This window comes from Gracilinanus agilis, chromosome 1, assembly GCF_016433145.1.
Source record: "Gracilinanus agilis isolate LMUSP501 chromosome 1, AgileGrace, whole genome shotgun sequence".
In the NCBI taxonomy this organism is placed as follows: domain Eukaryota; kingdom Metazoa; phylum Chordata; class Mammalia; order Didelphimorphia; family Didelphidae; genus Gracilinanus; species Gracilinanus agilis.
Window position 1 is genome coordinate 71,592,166 of NC_058130.1, and position 22,913 is coordinate 71,615,078.

The following is a 22,913-nucleotide window of genomic DNA, read 5'->3' on the forward strand; positions in this document are numbered from 1 at the left end:
GTAAAGGGCAAAAAAGATTTCATAGAGAAGATGGCATCTTAGATGAATTTACAGGGTCTTTAGAGATTTCAATAAAATGGAGAGAATAGGATATTCTAAAATTATCTTAACTAATGAAGGGGAACATATTTGGGCAGTTTGATTATTGTTTTATTATCATATAAATTCTTAGCACCTAGCAAAATGATCACAAGTTCAGAAAAGGAATTTCATAGATAACTTGAAATTGGGATTCCCTTTATAGCAAAATATTGCACATCAGGCTAATGGTGCTGAAAATGAGGAATGGTATAGTGTATATTATAGTATATTTGGAAATGACCTTGTAATGTATTTTCTATATTCTGCTATTAAAATGCTACATGGATACCAAGCCAATCTTACAGGTAGACATGTTCGAAATGAGAATTGATTAGGCCTTTCAAGTAAATTACTTTTTGTTGAGGTCTTTAAAATGGACCAATTCTTTCCTGACCTCAAAGCTGTAACTCCTTCAAGTACATCTCTTTGAAAGGAGCAAAATCCCATCTAGGAGGAAGAGTATAAAGAACATTTGCATTCCATTAATCAAATGGAAAGAGGAAATGACAATTTTCTCTCTTTAATTTATCTTGAGAGAAGGTATAAAAGGATTGTTTTATTTTCCCTGCAGGTGCATGCTTTTCTGTCCCTAGTAAAATTATGTTATCCATTTCTACAGTGATTTAAATGATGAAGACAATATCTGCCTGGCTTTAATCAATCAATCAACAAATATGTATTGAGTATCCATCATTGTTACTTTCTGGAAGAATTAATTTGTTGATTAAGACTGATTTCAAACAAGTAGTAATATATGTGTGTATGTTTTTTTGTGTATATATATATATAATGTGTGTATCATACATACACACATCCACAATATATTTATATGTTTAGGGCAGCTAAGTGGCAGCAGATAAAGTACAAGGTCTGGAATCAAGAAGATATCTTCTCAAGCTCAAATGTTGCCTTGTATACTTACTAAATGTATGACCCTGAGTAAGTCACTTAACTGGGTTGCTTCACTTTCTTCACCTGTAAAATGAGCTGGAAAAGGGAATGACAAAACACTCCACTATCTTTGCATAGATTGTCAAGATTTGTACCAAAATCATGGAGCCATGAAAACTCAGATACAACTGGAGTGACTGAACAACAGTATATTTGCTTATATATTACATGTATTTGTATGTCCAAATATATACACACATATAATTTTAATCAAATTAAATAGACACATAAGTAGGTATGTGTCTAATATATGCATAGTGTGTGTGTGTGTGTGTTTGCAGATGAAATGGAATGAAATAAACATATCTTGAACTCCCTATAGAGTTTTTATGGTAAATTGAACATGGAAGAGATGTTTTTAAGTAAATATGTCAAGGAACTGGGGTGGATGACATTAGAGGGGAAAACATAAGAGAATGTGACAAAGGCTCATTCCTTTCTCACAAAGTGAATTAATCCATCACAGTATTATATCAGGCAACACAATATACCAGACAAAAACTAAGATTATTTACTATTCAGTTTCTCTTCTTAAATCTAGGGAGGTTCCATCTATGCAAGAGCAATTCAGGTCATCAAAAGAGCAGATAATCTATGAGATTTCCTATTTTTGCTTTTGTAGTTTTAATAGTCTCATAGTCTAGTTAAATTAGCGCTATATGTGTGTGTGTGTGTGTGTGTGTGTGTGTGTGTGTGTGTGTGTATCACCTACTATGTGTCAGGCACAGTGCTAAGTGCCGAGGATACAGAGGAAGGTAAAAAAAAAATTAAAAAAAGAAAAACACAGGATCTTTTTCCAACAAGCTTATTATGTGAATCATAAAATACCATACTGAGTGTTATACAAAAGACAAAGCAGAGGGAGTGTATTTGGTGGACTTGATTAGATTATAACATAGCATCAATAAATAATCACAAAGAAAAGGATATTATTGCATTGATGCATGACTACAGTTTATTTTTTCTTATCTAACAATGACATATAGAGAATAAATTGGAAAAAATATTGTAAATAAAATTGAAGGTCCCTAGGTACATTTTTTCATTTAAAGTATATGTAAATTCAAATGGTAGATTTCAAATGGGTCCTGCATATCTGTTATTCATAAACTCATTTCTATCTTTTTCTCTGTATGTTTTGAAAAGATGGTTAAATGATTTTTCTTTCTTTTTTTTTGCAACTTTACCCTTCTACCTCCCTCCCTTAAAATATTCCATTCTGTTTCCCCCCTCAATTGTCCACCCCACTCACATTGAAAAAATAAATATTTGAACGTATTTATGAAAACAATCTGCAGAATCAAGTATAACAAAATTATATATCAACTATATCCAAAAATATATGCCTTATTTGGCATCTTGAGATTATAGCCTCTCTATCAAGATATAAGTAGCATGCCACATTGTTAATTTTAAGGATCCATGATTGGTCATTTCACTGGAAAGGTATCTCAAGTATTTCAAAATCATTGATCATTATGAGGCATATAAACTGTTCTCCTGGTCTTACTAACTTGATGCTACATTATTTTTTTCAGGTTTTCCCAAGTTTTGCTAACAATCTGTTTCATGAGGAAGTCAGATGCTACAAAGCCCTGAAGCTGGAGTCAGGAAGTTATGAGTTTATAATCATATCTCAGATGCTTACTAGGTATTACCTTGGGCAAATAATTCGGCAGTTTTCTGCCTCAGTTTTTGTAGCAATCCAGGTATACATTAATTGTGATATTATTCTAAGAGTGCTCAAAAAACTTAACTCTTATACTGCTAATGATTGATCTCTGTAATCTTGAGTCAAATTGGACATCTACCTTGCCAAATCTCTAGCTCTTTCTAAGGTTACACCCCAGAAGACAGATCACTTATCTCAGACTTTACCTTCAGGTATCAAACATCAGTAGATGCCTCAGGCCATATCAGCTCTGAATCAGGATCTTAGCTCTACCTATTGTTTCAGGTTTTGGCAATTTACATTTTATGATGATTACCTCATACTGTTAATGTATCAAGCCACTGAGCTCTCCCCTTCCCCCCATACTGTTGTAACTCCAATAAAAGTGACAAGAAATCAGTTGGCAAGGAAGCTCTTGACCATCAGAGCTTACTCGCTGTCTGTCTACCTTGTGTCAAAACTTTCTGTGTCTGTGTGTGTTTACTCTCGCCTTATGTTCTCTTTCCATTAATCCTTAACCCTTAACCCATTTTCACTCAGTCCTTGGTTTCCCTTTCTAAGTGTCCAACCCACTAGGAATCTTCGTTGAAGCTGCTGGACAGCTTCAGTTTTCTTATCTGTAAAATGAGATTAATATTAGCACCTAGCTCCCAAGAGGTCAGTGAGGATAAAAGATGATAGTATATGGGGGCAATTGGGTGGCTCAATGGATTGAGAGCCATGCCTAGAGGTGGAAGGTCTGGCCTCAGACACTTCCTATCTGTGTGACCCTGGGCAAGTCACTAAATCCCCATAGCCTAGCCCTTACCACTCTTCTGCCTTGGAACCAATACACAGTATTTATTCTAAGAAGGAAGGTAAAGGTTTTTTTTTAAAAAAAATAAGCTAGTATCTGTAAAACATTTTGAAAGCTTTATAAAATGATTGCTATTACAATTTTTTTTTGGTTTAATAATATCCCATTGCCTTCAAAACTCCATAATTTGCTTGTCTAAATCTCCAAATTCGGGCAATCCCTTAACTTTTAGTTCTTTGCAATGACAAAGAGAACTGCTTTAATTATTTTGTAAACATCAGTCCATTTTCTTTTTAAAAATAGTTTCTACTGTCATTTTATTTGCTCTAAGCTGTTGGCTTTTTCATCTCATTTCCTTTCCCAATTTTTCTTCTTCATCTCATTATTTGTTTTTTGATCTTCTTTTGAAGCTCTTTCAGGAGTTCATTTTAGATATGACACCCTTTCACATTTTCCTTTGAGGCTTCACACATTTCTGTCTTGGCATTTCTGTCTCTCTGGCCAGCTGTAGGGAATCCCACAACTGTTCTATCCTGATGCCACGTGCCCTGGAATTTGCTGGGTTATGCTTTCTCCCACTACTGCTAGACTGTGTTGGTCTGTGATTCTCCCACTGCTGTCTGCTCTGAGTCTCTCAAGTCCTAAATATGGCTGGATTCTGCTGCTCTATGTTTCTTCCATTATTGTGGGATTCCCCACAGCTGGCCAGAGAGGCTACCTCCATGAAATATTCACTACAGGACCCAGGATGCAGTCCAGTCTCAGCTGGACTGTATCCCACTATGCCCTCCACTCTTTGCTCATGCTGAATCACACCTAAGTTCTGCCAGAAAGTGCTGGACCATGTTCTCCCCTCATACTCCAGCAAAATGTGCTCTCCTTGCTGTCTTGGGTTAGAGCACTGATTCACCCTGTCTTTGACTGGTTCTACCACTCAAATATTAATTTTCAGTCGTTTTTAGAGTTTTTGTGGCTGTTTGGAGTTGGATTTGGCAAGCATAAAGTGCTCCTTACTCTGCCATCTTAGCTCTAGGAAGCAGAAATAAGCTATTTAGTTTGAGAAATACATCGTTATCTAATTTCCAAAGTTGTTATGAGATCAAAATAAGGCATGATTTGTAAAATTCTTTTCAAATCTTAAAGCCACTTATTTCTAGAAAATATTTAGAGAAGAATGGGTAAAATGGTGAAAGCCCTTAAGTATATATGAAAGAGGAATACCTTAAGAAACTAAAGATATTTAGTGTGGAGAATAGAAGTCTCAAGAGGAAGTGAAAAGTGAATAGTGACTATCTTCAAGTATTTAACAGGTTGTTTTGTAGACTTGTTATTTTTGGACCCAAAGGGCAGAACTTGGAATAATGTTTGGAAGTTGTGAAAAGGCAAATTTAACCTTGATGTAAGGAAAAACTTCTGAACAATTAATTTGAGATATGAAATAGAGGAATGTTGAGAGATTTCCTCTTATTGGAAGTCTTCAAGCAAAAACTGCATAAGTCTTGAGATTCTTCTGGGGGTATGGGTTTGAATAGATTTCCAATGAGATATCTTTGAATATTGAAATTCTATTTGTATTGTCAGTAAATGCAGAGTGTAATCATGGCTCTGAATCAGAAATTTGGGTAGATATAGACCAAGTTCAGTCTTAAAGGCTTTTTTAATAAGTCACATTTCTTTTGACTCCTATACTCACTCAATGTTTCCCTAGGCCTATCGAAATTTGTTTCAGATATATATCACCACTCAAAAAGGAAAAATTAAAACCTCTCAGTTTTCCCTCTCAGACTAATAAAACATCAAATATGATGCACTCTTTTCTTAACCTGACCAAGCCCATAAAAAAAAGAAGACAATAATTCTCTTTCCTACTCTGTTGGATCCAACTCCCGAGGGAATTATACAACCATCCAGAATTAATAATGTGAAATCCTTTAAAATAAATAGCTTCCTTTAAGCTGAGGAGCAATAAATTACCCCCTTATTCATGTGGTTTCTTCATCTATTTTTCAAGGTTTTTTTCATATTAAACAAAAGTTAATAATATAATAGCAAATACTATGATCCCCAATTTGGCAGAAGTTTGGCTCCCTGTCTTAATTTGTATTTATTTCTATCTGAACTCCAGCGTCTTTCTGTTTGAAATTCAAGTTACCTAAAAATTGAATAAAATAATAACCAAATACATTATTGTCTGTTAATAAATAGGTACAGGAGGAAATACAGGAGAAGGAATAAGCTTTTCTGGAACCTTCCTTAGCCTTTGAAAAGATGGATGCAGCTGGTAGCATCACTCTGTTCTTCCCTCAGAAATGACTGCGGAGTAAATGGTCCTCAGTCTTTCCCTTTTGTGCTATAGTTAAAGTAAATTTCTCTGCTTCTGTGCTGCTGCCTCTTTCACCCTCAGCTTTTAATATCTCTATTCCTTCTTTGAAGTTTTCAGACCCTCAAAGTCTCTCTCTGGTTTTGAACTGACTCTTCTCTTTATTCAAGTTCCTCAGTGGGTAATTAAAACCCTCACCCAATCCAAATAGATCTCTATTGCAGCAAACTTTAAAATATTTGCTTGATTCACAGAGGAGTAAAATATTTCTTCATAACTAGTTTTGATTCATTGATTTCCACAATAAGTATCCTTATCTCACAAGGATAATTACTTTAAGTGGGGTTGGGTTATCAATGGGTATTCACTTCCCTTAAAAAAGTGCTTGTATTTAATACCCTGACAAAAGAAAGCACTCAAGTGTCAAATGTAATCAAACAATTATTCCTCTGCTGAGTCTCACCAACAGTGACTATTTCCTCTTGTAGATATATAGGACAACTTTGTCTTTCTACCTATCTCCACTAAGAGGAAAGACTTCAGTGTTCCTAGAATATCAAGCAATCAAACATCAGTGAGTGCATTGTATTTTTCAAGCTCTTCTTACTGCCTTGCTTTTTCCAAATCATAAAAATTATATGTACTTATTTATTGAGTTCTTGCACAATAGTCTCTGGTTTTAATGACCTAGAACAGTGTCTTGTACATGTTAAGTGTCCATCAAGTGTGCATTGCAGATAGTTGATAGCTATCTATTGAATTGTTTTAGAAACAAAGATATGTCACTTGGTTGCATTTATTTTGTTCCTCTGTGTGTGTGTGTGTGTGTTTTCTGAAGCTAGCGTTCAGAAAAAAATGGGTAAAGTAAATGGAATGATAAAGCAATACATATTTCCTATGACTATTTAACAAAGACTGAGTATTGGATGAAACCTCAAAAGTCACTAAGTCCATCTCATATATCTGAAAAATAATCATTTCTATAACATTTCTGAGAAGTCATCCAATTACACCTTAAACAATATCAGTGATGGGAACCTATTACAATTTGAGGCAGATAAATCCACTTTTGAACATCTATGTTTGTTAGGTTTTCCTTATATATATTTCAAATCATCTTCCTTATAATTTCAACATATAAGCCCTTGTTCTACCCTCTGGGACCAAGATAAAATAAATAAATAAATACATTTTATCTTTTTTTCTTGTCCCATCCACCCACAGCCTAGACTCAATCATCTCTTCTCCAGGATAAACATACCTAATTATTTTAATTGATCTTAATAATATGATCACTATTGCCCTCCCTAAGTTCAGAATATATACATGAACATGGCTGCAAAATAAAGATCACAACACCAGCATCCTTTCAATTTCACAGCACTATTTAAAAGACTCATGTACAACAGAGACAGAAACACTGTGGCATAATTGAATATAATGGACTTCTCTACTAGCAGTAATGCAATGACCCAGGACAGCTCTGAGGGACTTATGAGAAAGAACGCTATCCACATTCAGAGGAAGAACTGTGGGAGTAGAAACACAGAAGAAAAACAACTGCTTGATCACATGGTTCGATGAGGGTATGATTGGGGATGTGGACTCTAAGTGATCACCCTAGTGCAAATATCAATAATATAGAAATAGGACTTGACCAATGATACATGTAAAGCCTAATTGAATTGTTAATTTGCTACAGGGGGGAGGGAGAAGGTGAGGTGAAAGAATATGAAACCCGACCTCAGCCACTTCCCAGCTGTGTGACCCTGGGCAAGTCACTTGACCCCCATTGCCCACCCTTACCAATCTTCCACCTATGAGACAATACACCAAAGTACAAGGGTTTAAAAAAAAAAGAAAGAATATGAATCATGTAACCATGGAAAAATAAAAATAAAGAATGGTATATGGAAAAAATAAATAAAAACAGAGGAAAACATATAAAAATGTAAAAAATTATAAATAAAAATAAAAAATAAAAACATGCTACAGGTGACTACTATTTCACTGTTCTTAAAAAAACATTTATATTGCATATTAGCACTTCCTCTGAAACCAAGTAAAATGGAACAATTACTGTAGCATACTTGACATATTTTCATCCTACTTACTAACAGATGTGATTATAACATAATTAAAAGAAAACTATTCACTCTACAATATTCAAGTTGTGAATAATGGTATAAAAATTGGAACAATTATTTCTCAATTTATTCTTGCAAAGGATATTACTTTCCTTCTATTTTCTAGTACTAGAGAAAATTAAACACAAAAATGTTTTCTCTATATAACACTTTAATGCAATACATTTTAAATCAGGGTTCAATAAATAATTCTAAGATCCCTAAACAGCATGGTTTCCTAAGGGGGGAAATGTGCTCATCTCTGCCTTTTACTTCCATGAAGGTGGTTTCTAGCTGCTTACCCTTTCAACTTCAAATCAAGAAATCTGACTCTTTCTTATTTCTTCTCTTGCAAGATTGAAGCCTGATGGAATGAATAATTATCTCTCAGCTGCTTCTGACAAATACCTGCACAGTGATACCATTTTACTGGGACTTATCCCAGGAAAAATTACAACATGCCAACTAGATTGAATTAACTGTATTCTTTCAAAATACAAAGTACCACAGAGCTTATATAGGGCAACCTTCTCAGATTAGAAATGGTACAATGAAGACCTAGAGAGGCAAAGTTCTTTTCTTCATGCCAAAGCTAGTAAATGGCATAATCTTTTCTGGAATTTTTTCTCTTCATTATAGTCCTTGTCTTCAATACCCTTTCACATGCTTATATAACTCACTTGGTATCAAATCAGCTGAATACTGATCTTCCTTAACCACCCATATGCTTGTGCCAAGCCTTGACTTTTAGGCTTCCCTAACTATATAACTATAAATGCTTTTAATCTACCATATTTGACTCTTTTTCTGTGTATGTCTCTTTTTGCAGTAAAACATGCATCATGTGTTTTAAAGCCCTATCTTTTTTGGGGGAAATTATGAATAAGTATAGTTCATTAAGGCTAATTAAAACAACTCACATTTTTAAAAATTTTTATTTTTAATATTTTCCCATAGTTACATATTTCATATTCTTTCCCTCTCCCCAAGCCCCCCTAAACCTCCCTTAGCCGACACACAATTCCACTAAGTTTTACATTTATCATTGATCAAGACCTAATTCCATAATATTGATAGTTGGACTAGAGTTATTGTTTAGTGTCTACATCCCCAATAATATCCCCATCAGCCCATGTGTTCAAGCAGTTGTTTTTCTTCTGTGTATCTCCTCCCACAGTTCTTCTTCTGAATGCTAGTTTTCTTTCTCATAAGTCCCTCAGCCTTGCTCTGGATCCTTGCATTGCTGCTAAAAGAACAATTCACATTTATAAAGTACTTTCTATAAGATTATTATTTCAATTATACAGAATCAAAGCTAGACACTAATCAAGTGATGAAATATAACCAGTCCTTGCACTTTAGGGAATTTACTTAGGGTAGGAAGGTATTGGGAAGCAATATAGTACTACAGAAGAGTTCCAAATTAGATACTGTAGAAGGAACCACTTTTCTCCTAGTATTTATCCTTTACTGTTATGGGGGATGGATGAAAAGTTGGGGATAACGAAAACAATGTCCTGATAATAGTCATGATAATGGGGCATCAGTAGGATAGAACCTTGAAATGGGACATGGAAATGGTCTGTTTGGAATAATGCAGAGAAAGCAAGTTTCTGTGGGAAATGGACTGTTAATGCTCTGGATATTGGAACTCTTGGTGGGAGTCTTCATTTCCTACTACATCCTACTACATCCTACTACATCCCTACTACATCCCTGTACTAGTTATAGCTCTTCACTAGTGTAGTGCTCTTTCTCCTATATCCTACTATGTGCCCACTAACCCCTACTCATATCATTGCCATCCAAATAGTTATTTTTATTTGAACTTATTTCATTCATTTATGAAACTCCTCGTGAAGATCTGCTTTTACTAATGCATACTGGAATTTTCTCAGGAATATGTAGACTTAAAGGTTTGTCCAGGTTGACTGATAGTTTCAATGACTTCCCTAAGGTCAAATAGTCAGTATGTTAAAGCAATACATGCAAATTTGACTTCTTAACTCCCAGCCAAGGTCCCTATCCACTATTCAACATTGTTTCTAATTTAATAATTGCTCTTCCTGAGTAGCCTGTTTAATTTCATGGTTTTTTAAAAATATATTTATTATTTATTTTAACATTAATAAAAGAATTCGGCTACCTCTTACTTTCTTGCCAATCCCTCACCTGTTGAGAGGACAAGCAATATGTTATCAAATATATCTGTGAAGTCATGCAAAACACATTTCTGTATTCACCACTTAACAAAAAAGTCAAATAAAGTAAGAAAACTATATTTCAATTTGTGCTCAGAATTTATATGTACTTTATGTGACAACAAGTAGTATTTTTCATCATGAATCATTTGGAATTGTTTTGGATCATTGCCTTCACCAGAATAGCTTGGCCTTTCACAGTTGTTTATCATTAAAATATTGCTGTTACTGTGTCCATTGATCTGGTTGTAATCACTTCACTTTGAATCAGTTCATATGCCTGCCCTTGTTTTTCTGCAACTATCTCTCCTGTCATTTCCTTTTTTTTCAGATTTTACCAGATTAAATTTTATTTTTTAGAAAACTTTTTTCATGGTTACATGTTTCATGTTCTTACTCTCCCTTCCATCATCCCCCACCCCATAGCCAATACACATTTCTACTGGTTTCTTCATGTGTCATGGATCAAAACCTATTTCCGTATTATTGATGATTACACTAGGGTGGTCGTCGTTTAGAGTCCACATCCCAAATCGTGTCCACATCAACCCATGTGTTCAAGCAGTTGTTTTTCTTCTGTGTTTCTGTGTTTCCACTCCTGTAGTTCTTCCTCTGAATGTGGCTAGGGTTCTTTTCCATAAATCCCTCAGAATTGTCCTGGATCATTGCACTGCTGCTAGTACAGAAGACTTCTCCTGTCATTTCTTATAGCACAATAAAAGATAATCACAATCATAAGCTACAACTTGTTCGTTCATTTCCCAATTGATGAGCAGCTAAAACATTTTTTCTCATATTAGTCCTTTGCCTTTCTCTGTAGTCTTTTAGGGTACAGACTTAGTGGTTTTATTACTGGGTTAAGTAATATACTCAATTTTATAAACATTTTCCAAATTGTTCTCCAGAATGTTTGGACCAATTTATAACTCTATTAACATTTCATTAGTGTACCTATTTTCTTTCATTTTCTCCATCATTTGTAATTTCTGTAAGGTATAAGGTAGCACCTCAGTTTAATTTGCATTTCTCTAATCAATAATGATTTAGAACATTATTTTCATACAATTATTAAAAAAACTTTGATTCTACCTGAAAATTTATGTTCATATCTACTAAAAAATTTATCCATTGGCAAGTTGGAGATCAACTGGAGATAAATTTTACACTCAGTTACCTATCTCTATTTGAGAAATTTATTATAGAAACATTTTTGGATATCATTTCATTGTCTCTGGTATGTTGATATTAATGACCATTTTCTGATTATCTCTTTTAATTAGGTCATTTTGTTTATCTTTGTCTAAGATCATTTTGTCTACTGTGGCATCTTTTTGAAAGGATATTTTATTTTACCAATAAGATGGAATAACAATTTTCCTTCCACAAAAGTTTCATGAAATTATAAAATCCAAATTATTTCCTTCCCTCTCTTCCCTTTCCCTTCCTGGAGAGGACAAACAATTTGTTCTGGGTTATACATGTATTAGCATGCAAAAATATTGCTATATTGTTCACATTTATAAGAGAATAATCATATAAAACCAAAAACCCAAATAAGCTAAAGTGAAGAATGATATGTTTTGATCTACATTCTGACTCCAACAGTTCTTTCCCTGAAGGCAGATGGCATTCTTTGTAATAAGTTCTTCAGAATTGTCCTTAATCGTTGTGTTGCTGAGGGTAAGCAGTCTTTCACAGTTAATCATCGTATAATATTGCTGTTATTAAATACAATATTCTTCTGGTTCTTGTTTTTTCACTCTGCAGCATTTCACGTAACTCCTTCTGAAATCATCCTATTCATCATTTCTTATATCACAGTAGTAGTCCACCACTATCAAATACTACCATTTGTTCAGCCATTCCCCAATTGATAGATACCCCCTTAATTTCCAATTCATTGCCACCACAAAAAGTGTTGCTATAAATATTTTGTAAAAATAAGTCCTCCCTACCTCTTTTATTTCTTTGGGATACAGAACTAATTGTGGTATTACTGGATTAGAGTATGAACAGTTTAATAATTTGAGGGGCATAATTCCAAATTGCCTTCTAGAATGGTTAGATCAGTTTACAATTCCACCAATAATTCATTAGTGTCCTAATTTTGCCATCTTCTATCCAAATCGTATCACTTTCCTTTGCTTCATATTAGCCAATTTAATTTGCATATCTCTAATAAAGAGTAATTTGGAACATTATTGATAGCATTAACCTTTTGACCATGTTCATATCCTTTGACCATTGGTAAACTGAGGATTGGTTTGTATTCTTATAAATTTGACTTAGTTCTCTACAGATTTAAGGATTTAGACCTTCATCAGAGAAATTTGTTATATATTTTCCCCAGTTTGTTGTTCCTCCTGTAGTGTTAGTTACATTGATTTTCTTTGTACATAACCTCTTAGATTTTTCACTTAATACAATAATTATTCATTTCATATCTTGTAATGTTCTCTATCTTGTTTTTTCATGATTTTATCCCATCTCCCTGGATCTGCCAGGTAAACTATTCTATGTCTCCTAATTTACTTATGATATCTCTCTTTATATCTACATTATATAACCACTTTTACCTTATCTTTTTATTAGTTATTTTTTGTATTTAGGATATCTTTCGATTTTACATGATTTTCCCCACTTTCCTCCCCCTCCACAGAGCTGACAAGCAATTCCATTAAGCTATACGTGTATCATTGTTCAAAACCTATTTTCCATGTTATTCATATTTGCAGTAGAGCAATCTTTTAACCTCAAAACCCTAATCATATCCCTATTGAACTACATAATTGATCATATGTTTTTCTTCTGCCTTTCTGTTCCCACAGTTCTTTCTCTCTAGATGTGGATAGTGTTCTTTCTCATGAGTTCCTCTGGATTGCCCTGGATCATTGCATTGCTGCTGGTAGAAAAGTCTATTACATTCAATTGTGCCATAAAGTGTCAGTCTCCGTGCACAATGTGTACAATGTTCTCCTGGTTCTGCTCCTTTCTCTCTGCATCAAATTCTGGAGGTCTTTCCTGTTCACATGGAATTCCTCCAGTTCATTATTCTTTTCAGCACAATAATATTCCATCACCATCAGATACCACAATTTGCTCAGCCATTCCCTAAACAACGGACACTCCCTCATTTCCTAATGTTTTGCCACCTCAAAGAGCATTCCACCAATACTTTTATAATTTTATTCTTACCAATTTTCCTAGTCCTTAAATTTATTTAGTGGGTAGATATAAATGAAGTAGGTACTGGGGAACTTCTCTTTATCACACTGTCTAAGACAATTCTTGTCTTCAATTGCATATATATTTATACAGAAATTATATCATTTCACTTTTGGTTCCTCCAGTTTTTCATTGATTTGCCATTATTTGTATCAGTCCTTCCTGAAGAGTACTTAGTCTAAAGTAAGGACTTTCTTCCCAATTTTATTTCATTTTCTGCCTTTTCCATAAGGAATTTGAATAAAATCATTCAAATTCTATGAAACTTGTCAGGAAAAAACATCTAGAAAAAAGCGGACATGTCACTCATCATTTTCTCCAGGTGAGTATACCCTATGTTTAAGTTAGAGAAAGGATATTGTTTAATACCTCCTCTCTTTAAATCAATAAAATTCTTAGTATATAGTATAGAAGGGATGTATATGAAATAATCATTATATTCTTGTGAGAAAAGCGAGGAATAATATTTTTGTGTTGATTCGATAAGGTAGATTTATAGTGACTGAAAGAAAAAATGAAAGTAATGATAAACAAATCTATATTTACATGAAGAAACATCTCTCTAGTGGTGTTCTTAGTTTCATGCTCTTCAACATTCTTTATTTCTGGATAATGCACATTTAACCTATTTGTGGGTAGTACAAAACTTTAGGAATATTTTGAATATCAGAATTCAGGACTGAAAAAGATGGGAATATTGATCTAGAATGAACAAGAAAAAATTGATATGAATAATTGTTGAATCAATCCCCCTCTTAATGCTTTTTTCCCTCTTTAAAATTTTTTTCCACAAATAAAGTATGGGATATGGGACCAGCAAGGTTGACTTTTTGTAGAATTTTGTAGTGATATAATTCTAGTCCTGGGTTCAGATTGTATCTTTGACTCTTTGTAGTTTTGGGGTCATGGGCAAATTAAAATTTCTGTGAAAAATCTCCATCTTTTGAGAAATCACAGATGAAGAAACATCGCAGATGTTTCTTTACCTGTGTTAGGAAGACAAAAATAATATCTGTAGTATATATCTCATAAAGTAATTATCAATAGTATGTGAGAAAAGGAATTCAAAATGCTTTGCAAACAAATCCAGTAAATATATGATGATAACAATGATGATGATGATATAAACATTAGCTTAATTCACACAAAGTTCAAAGTACCTTTTAAAAATAGATGTTGACATACTTATAATCTCAAAATTTTTAAAATGAAAAGATTTTTTAAAAGTATAGAGTTCTAGTATACTGGAGTTTTCCAAAAGATTCTTTTGGTGAGCCTTCAGAAGAGGGAAGCTAAATCTAAATACTTTTATTTAATTCTTAGAAAAAAACACAGTTATTTTGTTGTTCTCCACAGTAGACTTTCCAATATTAAATAGGAATCAGTTCTAGGCCTCTAGGTTTTATTGGTATTAAATGTTAATGTTAAATATAATATGAAACTCATAAAATGATGATTTATTCAATAATTATTTTATCTGTATTTAAAATAACCCAATTATTAGTATAAAACTGATGTTTCATGGGAAAGACATAGAAGTTTGATTTGACTTCAGACTCATTAAAAATGCCCTCATTAATTAGCCTCTGACATCCGATAAGTAACTTTTTAGTTTGTTTTACCTTTGGATTTATTGCAAGCTGTTTTTTAAACTAATCAATATCTTCATACATTTAATGAAGAGAAATTGATAAAATGTGGGTAAAGTATTTGCCTTTGAATTTTAAATTCAATCCTCTCCCAGCTGCCCTGTTCTTGACTACCCATCATACCTCAGGTCCCTTTGAATTCTACAAGATCCATTTTAGCCAGAATTCTTGTTATAAACTCTCTTCATGAAACTTCCTTTTTGCTTCTTTCCTGTCCTCATATCAGCCACCTCACCAGTGACAAATTGAAAGACTTCATGGCCAATTTGAAAGTTCTCATTCCTTCTTAAACTGGAGAATTTATAGTGAAACTTTTCCTCAATTCCATTCCTGATAGCCTTCAAATTTCACCATGGCAGACCCTGTCCATGAATCTGTCTCAAAGGGAGGCCAGAGAAAAAAAAATTCCCACAAAGTTGTATTGGAAAAAGAAACAGTCATGAAGCTTTTTTTGATTCTTATAACAGAGTTCAATTCAGTCCTTTATTCTCAAAACCCAGAATAATCTGTGGATATATCCAAGGTCAAAATAAAAAAAAATGTTTATTTTCTTAATAGGTAAGGAATATACAATGAAGTTAACAGAATCAGAGGATATCAGATGTTCAAAAGAGCACGGACATCAATTATTCTAACCTTGCCACTTAAAATCAAATATCATTTTATTAGTTTCTTGACCAGACAATACTTTAATCAGTAAGGATTCCATAAACGAAAACATGTTGATACCATAATGTTATGTAGTTCTCATTACAACACTCAAACAGAAAACCAGGAACATAATTCCCAGAAGTCTTGCTCCCCTTTCATACATGTTAGAGATAACAAATAATGAGTCTAACATTCCAAAATTCTCATATGGAAACCTGTATAATTAACATATTTTTCCCTTAAGGAATATGTAGTCTTCAGTGTCTATGCTTTTTGCTGAGACTTGTGAGGCAATGTAAGATATCAATCCATGTGTTTGTGGAAACAAGTCTTCATCTATAACAACAATCTATATCTCTTGTAATCAGGTGTTTTTGTATGTCTATCACTTCAGTATCAGACAAATATGAAATGGTTCACCTTAAGGACCTTGTTACTATATGATTATAAAAGTTTTATCAGTGGCAAATTGATATATGGCAGGACACTTGCTATTTGACTCATTTTTCCAACAATTCTACTCCTCTTATTTCTCTATTCCTTCTCTATTTAGACTCTCCACCTCTGTGTTCTTATCACTGATATGTCTAATGAGCTCTTACAGGGTTGTGTGGGTAGAGCTTATGTGCTCTATCATCTTCCCCATGAAAGATTTGGAGTCCCTGAAAATTATATGGTTGAGGAAGGAGGAAAACTATGATAACAGATATAGTTATAGGTAATCATCCCAACTGTGTAGTATAATGCCCAAGCAAGGCATTTATAGCAGAACTGCATGTGGCAAGTATTTTAAAAGATGGTACATTGTTGGTGTTGTATAAAACAGCATCATGTATGTTAGATGAAAAATGTATCATGACCAGAAGACCATGTCAAGGCAATCGTCTTATGATGTCCACAGTCCAGATGCCTTCCTAGAGATGCATGGGAAAAAACTCAAGTCCTAAAAATAATAACAGACATTAAATAATGGCTTAAAGTTTGAAAAGTACTTTATATGCATTTGCTCATTTGATTTGAGCAAAACTCATTCATTCTAGGGAACATACCTTTACTACAGAAGCATTCCCTCTCCTCCATGGTCTATATGTTTACAGATGCTGATCATTTCAACAGCCATAGATCCATAACAGATTAATTAAATTTGCAATGTAAATTTATTTCTCCTGAAGCATTGATACCACCTGGGTGGCAACATTAAAATACATGTCATTTGAAATTTGTCACTCATCCAAGTACAAATCCCTCAGCATTCATGATGCAGTGAAATCTCTCTGCTTATCTAATTGCAAGTCTAAACTCACTGTATTATTAAATTCTCTACAAAGTGGCTTGGTTGGAAAGATTATATGAACATAACTTACCTTAAAAAGAATAACCATCCTGGTCAATCGAAACTGATGAACAGCTTACCACATAATTGACAAAACATTTGCCCTATAGAAAATCAATACTGCATTTGCACACATATTTTCCTTCATTTAGATTTTTTTCCCTTAGGCCTAATGTCACTTTGAGATATTAATCAATAAAATGTTTCTTTTTATGTACTTCTGCATATACACACCTTCAAAATTTTATTTATTTGAAAAATCAGCCACAACAGTCAGTCAGTTACATATATCACTTACATAACTAAAGACAACACTGTTATGATGGAACAATTTATGTGTAAAATAAAATGAATTTTGGCCTCCTCTGGTAAAATGTAGGATTTACTTAGAGATCTCAATGAATATGACAGTTTCAAAACAAATTATGTTGGGGAGATGGGAGAAAAACTCATGCCCTCCCTCTAACCCTCAGCCAAGCCCTTCAGTAATCTCTTGCTATGCTATATTTGCTTGTCAGAAAGCTCTGGTAACTGAGCTGTCTTAGTCAAGCAATAAAGGTTTCTCCAGATTTGCTAGGAAACATGGGGACTGAGAACTGGGGCTACAATAACTGTCATGGTCTGCCTTAATAGGAAAGGCAGAGGGTTGACAAATAATGTTTTTTGCCTTAAAGAAATTCAGTTGGCAGTTTGAAGCATCACCATGGAGTAAAGCACTACTGCCTATACAGTTAGATTGTAAGATAGCTTGTCCATTCACCATAGAATCTGGTCCACCTCCCCACAAGGAAAAATGAGGTAGGTCCATCTCAGATGCAGAGGCTCAAAGAACTTAAATGAAGAGGTACATCAGGGGGACTCCATTCCTGAAGGGAGGAACCATGACTCGCTCCAACTCCAATCCTTTCCTCTCCCCATCCTTTTCTGTCTCTGTATTTACATTTGTCTGTCTGTCTGTTTCTCTCTCTCTCTCTTTCCCCCTCCCTCCAAGCACACATAAAAATCAACAATCATAAAGATCGACACAAATTTTAAAATAAACACTATGGGAATTCTATTAATTGCTTACACCACACATATATACTTTTTTATTGTTCTGGATGTTATACTCATCCACAAGTGTCATATCCTTCCTTATATATGAAAAATTATGTAAAGCTATCTTCTCCCATAAAAGTGACATACTATCTTTGTTCTGAGTGATTGTTAGATCACCTTCTTGCAAGGCAATCTGTTTTAAAATCACTACACTGAGCTTTATATAGTTCATATTTATAATTCTGTGTGATGTTTAGTTACTGCCTAAAGGCCTGGAATTCCAACAAGAGAGGTTGAACTGCTAGTTTTAGAACAACCATAACATGTAACCTTATCTCCTACTTCATGAAGAAAACCAAAGGCAGCTCTCCCTTCAGCAGCACATATACTAAAATTGGAATGATATAGAGAAGATTAGCATGGCTCCTGTGCAAGGATGCCATGAAAATTCGTAAAGTGTTCCATATTTTTTAATTTACCTATTTAGCGCCATACTTATCAAAGTACCAAAAAACTTTTTACTGAATTAAAAAAACTATGACAAAGTTCATTTGGAAGAACAAAAGATCAAGAATATCAAGGGAAATAATGAAATAAAAATATGAAGGAAGGTGGCCTAGCAGTACCAGATATTAAACTATACTATAAAGCAGCAGTCATCAAAACAATATGGTACTGGCTAAGAGACAGAGAGGAGGATCAATGGAATAGACTTGGGGTAAATGACATCAGCAAGACAGTGTATGATAAACCCAAAGAGCTCAACTTTTGGGACATGAATCCACTATTTGACAAAAACTGCTGGGAAATTTGGAAAACAATATGGGAGAGATTAGGTTTAGAGCAACATCTCACACAATACACCAAGATAAATTCAGAATGGGTGAATGACTTGAATATAAAGAGGGAAATTATTAATAAATTAAGTGAACACAGAACAGTATACCTGTCATATCTCTGAAAAAGGAAAGATTTTAAAACCAAACAAGAGTTAGAAACAATTACAAAATGTAAAATAAATGATTTTGATTATATTAAATTAAAAAGCTTTTGTACAAACAAAAACAATGCAACCAAAATCAGAAGGGAAACAACAAATTGGGACAAAATTTTATAAGAAAAAATTCTGACAGGGGTCTAGTAACTCAAATATACAAGGAGTTAAATCAATTATATAAAAAAATCAAGCCATTCCCCCATCTATAAATGGGCAAGGGAAATGAATAGGCAATTTTCAGATAAAGAAATCAAAAGTATCAATAAGCACATGAGAAAGTGTTCTAAATATCTAATAATTAGAGAAATGAAAATCAAAACAACTCTGAGGTATCACCTCACACCTAGCAGATTGGCTAAAATGATAGTAGGGGAGAGTAATGAATGCTGGAGGGGATGTGGCCAAACTGGGACATTAACGCACTGCTGGTGGAGTTGTGAACTGATCCAGCCATTCTGGCTGGCAATTTGGAATCATGCTCAAAGGGCTATAAAAGAATGCCTTCCCTTTGATCCAGCCATACCATTGCTGGGTTTGTATCCCAAAGAGATCATAGATAAACAGACTTGTACAAAAATATTTATAGCTGCACTTTTTGTGGTGACAAAAAACTGGAAACTGAGGTTATGCCCTTCAATTGTGGAATGGCTGAACAAATTGTGGTATATGCGGGTGATGGAATACTATTGTGCTCAAAGGAATAATAAACTGGAGGAATTTCATGTGAATTGGAAAGACCTCCAGGAATTGATGCAGAGCAAAAGGAGCAGAGCCAGAAGAACATTGTACACAGAGACCTATACACTGTGGTAAAATAGAATGTAATGGACTTCTGTACTAGCAGCAATGCAATGACCCAGAACAATTCTGAGGGATTTATGGTAAAGAACACTACCCACATTCAGAGGAAGAACTGCGGGAGTGGAAACACAGAAGAAAAGCAACTGCTTGAATACATGGGTTGAGGGGGACATGATTGGGGATGTAGACTCAAAACTACCACATCAATGCAACTATCAACAATTTGGAAATAGGTCTTGATCAATGACACATGTTAAAACCAGTGAAATGCACATTGGCTATGTAGGAAGTCAGGGAGTGAAGGGGAAAGTAAGAAAATAAACCATGTAACCATGTTAACTTTTCTAAAAAGTAAATATATTTAAATGTTAAAAAAATAAAATGATAGCAGGGGAGAGTAATGAATGTTGGAGGGGATGTGGCAAAATTGGGACACTAACGCATTGCTGGTAGAGTTGTGAACTGATCCAACCATTCTGGATGGCAATTTGGAACTATGTCCAAAGGGCTCTAAAATACTNAAAGTAAGAGCATGAATCATGTAACCATGTTAACTTTTTCTAAAAAAATAAATATTATTAAATGTTAAAAAAAATCTAAAAAAATAAAAAATAATAAAATAAAATAAAATCTCATATAAAAAGAAATAAAAAAATAAAAATCGTAGTCATAAGAACAAAACTGACAACAACAACAACAACAACAACAACAATAACAACAACAACAACAACAACAACAACAACAACAACAACAACAACAACAACAAAAGAAATCCAAAGGCATCTTGAATGGTCTATTGGCCTTAACATCATTCCCATATTACAACATTGTTGCCTTAATAATTATTTCCTTCTATTATCAGAAAAATATATTTCCTTTTCCTCTTTAAGATAGATTCCTTTTCCTGCACCTTTGGTACATTCCTTGAGGACTACAAAACCATTGTACTATTTCTAAACTACTCACTAGGAAAATCTCCTTAGCTGACTTTCCTGAATCCATGATTCCTCATGTCTCTTTTCAAAATTGCAGACAGCCAACAGAGTCAGGCTAATTTTATTTAAACACTATTATTATTATTTCTCCCTTCCACTCAAAAAGTTTCAGTTGTTTTGAAAGGAAAGCTATCAATCAATCAAAGAGTGAGAATTTAAGTACTTAATTGTTCTAGGTACTGTATTAAGTGTAGGATATTGGGAGCTGTTAGGTGGTAAAGGACCAGGACTAGATTCAGGAAGACTTGAGCACAAATCCAGTCTCAGATAATTAATAGCTGTGTGACCCTGTTCAAATTAATCTCTGTCCCAAGCTTCCCCATCTGCAAAATGGAGATAATAATAGCACCTACCTTTCATGAACTTGGTTGTTCTGAGAATCAAATAAAATAATAATTGTAAAGCTCTTAGTACAGTGCCTGGAACAAATTAAGTGATACATTACATATGTGGTAACTATTATCATAGAAAAAAAAGTGAAATATTCTCTTCTCTCAAAAAGTTTATAATCTAATTGGGGAAAGCAATGAGCAAATAAATATAGGCAAATAAAAGATACATACAAACTGAGCCCTGAAGTATGTACTGTCTACTTATGAAACACAAAATTAAGAATAATAGATCCAAAAGGAATCTCAGACAATTTCCATTGCTAGATATAATTTCCTGATCTGAGAATTTCCTATAACAATTAAATACCAGGAGGTACTTACCTCATAGATATTATACTTATGATCTCCTTCCTTCTTTTCTTCATTTTATCTTTAAACTAATAAAACAATACTTATTTTCTAGTATCATCCTTATACCCTTCATTATCCCATCTTGGAGCTCTGACCTGAGCTTTAGGCAAAAGATCAGTACTTAGTACTTAGTTCTATCATCGATCCCAATATGTGAATTAAAGCCTTATCCCAAGCCCAGATTAGAATTCTCTGGGCTGGGGCTCCAAACTTCTCCATAGATTTGAAATTTCAAGGGGTATGTGTTGGCTTTTACCTCTATTTGTTCCAACAGGGTCTCAGGATTGGATGTTGGCTTGGTCATAGGTTCCCAAACCTTGAACGGAAGATGTGGAGTGGAAAGGTGTGTGGCTCACTCTTAGCTTGCTCTTCTCTCTTTGCTACAGCTTCTTGCCCAGTCTGCTCTCCTCTCACCCCAGTGTCCCAGATGTTTGTTGCCTAACTTTTGGGTTTTTCTTTTCTTGAAAGTTGTTTTACTCTGTCTCCTTGTTGATTCTTTCACTCTTGTATTCATTTTATATTCATATTATAATTCATTCATATTATAATATTGGTCAGAGAGTATTATTATGGTGGCACAGAGATGCTCTGCATTACTCTTCCATCTTTCCTTTATATATTTTAAAGGGATTCAGTAAAGCTATATCTATATCAATAGAAAAAAATAAAATTCTGGCTTTTTAACTTATTAATTGTGTGACCTTGGGGAAGTCATTTCATCTCTCTGAGCCTCATGTTCCTCATCTATAAAAAGGAAGGCTTAGACTATATGCACTCTAAAGTCTCTATCCTTTTTTTATTAGACCATGATGTATTTTACATATCTCAAAAGGTCATTTTATGAAAATGTAATTTATTTCTATCTTTAGCAAGTCTCTGAGTACTGTTCTTTTACTCTGTAAAATGGGAATAATATTTCCATTATCTTCTCTATAAGATGATTGTGAAGGATGTACTTTTGCAACTATAATATGCCATATAACAGGCCATTATTATTGTCATTGTTACTATGGTTAATAAAATCCCTATTTATTCCTAATTATAAACACATTATTACCTTTTACTATCTCTAACCCTATGCAAAAATTGTTAAGTTTTCTCTTGTCACCTAACTTTCCCTTTTCTCAAATCTCCTCCTGACTTTCTGTGGTTCCTTCTTTGTCTTTAAATTCCTAATGTTTCAATGTTATTAATAGTATCTCAAGTATCAACATTTTCCTTTCTAGGGTTGACCACTATAGTCTACCTCCCAGGCCTCTCTAACTGGTCCTGATGTTCCAGAAATTCCTACCAACAGATTATATATATATATATATATATATATATATATATAT

General features: G+C 33.9%; 1 non-coding gene across 1 annotated transcript; it reads left to right on the forward strand.

The window, feature by feature from the left end:
- The first annotated feature begins 18,407 nt into the window (after window positions 1–18,407).
- LOC123232674 lies at window positions 18,408–18,514 on the forward strand. Its single transcript, XR_006505201.1, has one exon. It is a non-coding gene; the product is annotated as a U6 spliceosomal RNA (small nuclear RNA).
- The last annotated feature ends 4,399 nt before the right edge of the window (window positions 18,515–22,913 follow it).